Consider the following 4,666-nt stretch of genomic DNA (forward strand, 5'->3'; position numbering starts at 1 on the left):
ATATCGATTATTGACTTTTTAGCTGGCTTTGGGGAATTGGACATGAGCTAGGACCTTAAGATTTTGCATCAAAGGAGGACTAGCAGCTGCGTTGCCCGGGAGAATGTGAAAAGTGTTCATATGTAGTAAAATCCTGAGAAATCCGTCAGTTTTCGTCATTTCTGATCAAATCGACTTAAAGCCAGGTCATCATATTGGTCGCTCTTCTCTCTGAAACGGTCACATTTATCGTCTGCAAAGCTATGTCGCGTGCTGCGATATGCAGAGACACTAACAGCACCATAGTAGAACACTGATGAATCTTCTAAGTTGAAGTTATAGCCAGTAAATGTAGTACAATAACGTATTAGATATCGACTATTGACTTTTTAGCTGGCATTGGGGTCTTGGACATGAGCTAGGACCTTAAGACTTTGCATCAAAGGAGGACTAGCAGCTGCGTTGCACGGGAGAATGTGAAAAGTGTTCATGTGTAGCATAAACCTGAGAAATCCATCCGTTTTCGTCATTTCTGATCAAATCGACTTAAAGCCAGATCGTCACATTGGTCGCTCTTCTCTCTGAAACGGTTACATTTATCGTCTGCAAAACTATGTCGCGTGCTGCGGTATGCGGAGACACTAACTGCACCATAGTAGAACACTGATGAAACTTCTAACTTGATGTAATAGCCAGTAAGAAGTAGTACAATAACGTTTTAGATATCGACTATTGACTTTTTAGCTGGCTTTGGGGCATTTGACATGAGCTAGGACATTAAGATTTTGCATCAAAGGAGAACTAGCAGCTGCGTTGCACTGGAGAAAGTACAAAGAGTTCATATGTATTAAGAAACTGAGAAATCCGTCCGTTTTCGTCATTTCTTATCAAATCGACTTAAAGTGAGATCGTCACATTGGTCGCTCTTCTCTCTGAAACGGTTACATTTATCGTCTGCAAAGCTATGTCGCGTGCTGCGGTATGCGGAGACACTAACAGCACCATAGTAGAACACAGAATAAGCTTCTAAGTTGTAGTAATTGCCAGTAAGAAGTAGTGCAATAACGTTTTAGATATCGATTATTGACTTTTTAGCTGGCTTTGGGGCCTTGGACATGATTTAGGGCCTTAAGATTTTGCATCAAAGGAGGACTAGCAGCTGCGTTACACGGGAGAATGTGAAAAGTGTTCATATGTAGTAAAAACCTGAGAAATCCGTCAGTTTTCGTCATTTCTTATCAAATCGACTTAAAGCCAGATCGTCACATTGGTCGCTCATCTCTCTGAAACTGTTACATTTATTATCTGCAAAGCTATGTCGCGTGCTGCGGTATGCGGAGACACTAACAGCACCATAGTAGAACACAGATGAAACTTCTAAGTTGATGTAATAGCCAGTAAGAAGTAGTAAAATAACGTTTTAGATATCGATTATTGACTTTTTAGCTGGTTTTTGGGCCTTGGACATGAGCTAGGACCTTAAGATTTTGTATCAAAGGAGGACTAGATGCTCCGTTGCACGGGAGAATGTGCAAAGTGTTCATATGCAGTAAAAACCTGAGAAATCCGTCCGTTTTCGTAATTTCTTATCAAATCGACTTAAAGCCAGGACGTCACATTGGACGCTCTCTTCTCTGAAAAGGTTACATTTATCGTCTGCAAAGCTATGTCGCCTGCTGCGGTATGCGGAGACACTAACAGCACCATAGTAGAACACAGATGAAACTTCCAAGTTGATGTAATTGTCAGTAAGAAGTGGTACAATAACGTTTTAGATATCGATTATTGACTTTTTAGCTGGCTTTGGGGAATTGGACATGAGCTAGGACCTTAAGATTTTGCATCAAAGGAGGACTAGCAGCTGCGTTGCCCGGGAAAATGTGAAAAGTGTTCATATGTAGTAAAATCCTGAGAAATCCGTCAGTTTTCGTCATTTCTTATCAAATCGACTTAAAGCCAGGTCATCATATTGGTCGCTCTTCTCTCTGAAACGGTCACATTTATCGTCTGCAAAGCTATGTCGCGTGCTGCGATATGCAGAGACACTAACAGCACCATAGTAGAACACTGATGAATCTTCTAAGTTGAAGTTATAGCCAGTAAATGTAGTACAATAACGTATTAGATATCGATTATTGACTTTTTAGCTGGCATTGGGGTCTTGGACATGAGCTAGGACCTTAAGACTTTGCATCAAAGGAGGACTAGCAGCTGCGTTGCACGGGAGAATGTGAAAAGTGTTCATGTGTAGCATAAACCTGAGAAATCCATCCGTTTTCGTCATTTCTGATCAAATCGACTTAAAGCCAGATCGTCACATTGGTCGCTCTTCTCTCTGAAACGGTTACATTTATCGTCTGCAAAACTATGTCGCGTGCTGCGGTATGCGGAGACACTAACAGCACCATAGTAGAACACTGATGAAAGATCTAACTTGATGTAATAGCCAGTAAGAAGTAGTACAATAACGTTTTAGATATCGACTATTGACTTTTTAGCTGGCTTTGGGGCCTTTGACATGAGCTAGGACCTTAAGATCTTGCATCAAAGGAGAACTAGCAGCTGCGTTGCACTGGAGAAAGTAAAAGGTGTTCATATGTATTAAGAAACTGAGAAATCCGTCCGTTTTCGTCATTTCTTATCAAATCGACTTAAAGTGAGATCGTCACATTGGTCGCTCTTCTCTCTGAAACGGTTACATTTATCGTCTGCAAAGCTATGTCGCGTGCTGCGGTATGCGGAGACACTAACAGCACCATAGTAGAACACTGATGAAACTTCTAAGTTGAAGTTATAGCCAGTAAATGTAGTACAATAACGTATTAGATATCGATTATTGACTTTTAACTGGCTTTTGGCTCTCGGACATGAGCTAGGACCTTAAGACTTTGCATCAAAGGAGTACTAGCAGCTGCGTTGCACGGGAGAATATGAAAAGTGTTCATATGTAGTAAAAACCTGAGTAATCCGTTCGTTTTCGTCATTTCTTATCAAATCGACTTAAAGCCAGATGGTCACATTGGTCGCTCTTCTCTCTGAAACGGTTACATTTATCGTCTGCAAAGCTATGTCGCGTGCTGCGGTTTGCGGAGACACTAACAGCACCATAGTTGAACAATGATTAATCTTCTAAGTTGATGTAATAGCCAGTAAAAAGGAGTACAATAACGTTTTAGATATCGATTATTGACTTTTTAGCTGGCATTGGGGTCTTGGACATGAGCTAGGACCTTAAGACTTTGCATCAAAGGAGGTCTAGCAGCTGCGTTGCACGGGAGAATGTGAAAAGTGTTCATCTGTAGTAAAAACCTGAGACATACGTCCGTTTTCGTCATTTCTGATCAAATCGACTTAAAGCCAGATCGTCACATTGGTCGTTCTTCTCTCTGAAACGGTTACATTTATCGTCTGCAAAGCTATGTCGCGTGCTGCGGTATGCGGAGACACTAACAGCACCATAGTAGAACACAGATGAAACTTCTAAGTAGATGTAATAGCCAGTAAGAAGTAGTACAATAAAGTTTTAGATATCGATTATTGACTATTTAGCTGGCTTTGGGGCCTTGGACATGAGCTCCGACCTTAAGACTTTGCATCAAAGGAGGACTAGCAGCTGCGTTGCACGGGAGAATGTGAAAAGTGTTCATATGTAGTAAAAACCTGAGAAATCCGTCCGTTTGCGTCGTTTCTTATCAAATCGACTTAAAGCCAGAACGTCACATTGGCCGCTCTTCTCTCTGAAACGGTAACATTTATCGCCTACAAAGCTATTTTGCGAGCTGCGGTATGCCGAGACACTAACAGCACCATAGTAGAACACTGATGAAACTTCTAAGTTGAAGTTATAGCCAGTAAATGTAGTACAATAACGTATTAGATATCGATCATTGACTTTTAACTGGCTTTTGGCTCTCGGACATGAGCTAGGACCTTAAAATTTTGCATCATAGGAGAACTAGCAGCTGCGTTGCACGGGAGAATGTGAAAAGTGTTCATATGTAGTAAAAACCTGTGAAATCCGTCTGTTTTCGTCATTTGTTACCAAATCGATTTAAAGCCATATCGTCACATTGGTCGCTCTTCTCTCTGAAACGGTTACATTTATCGTCTGCAAAGCTATGTCGCGTGCTGCGGTTTGCGGAGACACTAACAGCACCATAGTTGAACAATGATTAATCTTCTAAGTTGATGTAATAGCCAGTAAGAAGTCGTACAATAACGTTATAGATACCGATTATTGACTTTTAAGCTGGCTTTGGGGTCTTAGACATGAGCTAGGACCTTAAGATTTTGCATCAAAGGAGAACTAGCAGCTGCGTTGCACGGGAGAATGAGAAAAGTGTACATATGTAGTAAAATCCTGGAAATTCGTCCGTTTTCGTCATTTCTTATCAAATCGACTTAAAGCCAGATCGTCACATTGGTCGCTCTTCTCTCTGAAACGGTTACATTTATCGTCTGCAAAGCTGTGTCGCGTGCTACGGTATGAAGAGACACTAACAGCACCATAGTAGAACACAGATGAAACTTCTAAGTTGATGTAATAGCCAGTAAGAAGTAGTACAATAAAGTTTTAGATATCGATTATTGACTATTTAGCTGGCTTTGGGGCCTTGGACATGAGCTCCGACCTTAAGACTTTGCATCAAAGGAGGACTAGCAGCTGCGTTGCACGGGAGAATGTGAA

This window comes from Schistocerca gregaria, unplaced genomic scaffold, assembly GCF_023897955.1.
Source record: "Schistocerca gregaria isolate iqSchGreg1 unplaced genomic scaffold, iqSchGreg1.2 ptg000205l, whole genome shotgun sequence".
In the NCBI taxonomy this organism is placed as follows: Eukaryota; Metazoa; Arthropoda; class Insecta; order Orthoptera; family Acrididae; genus Schistocerca; species Schistocerca gregaria.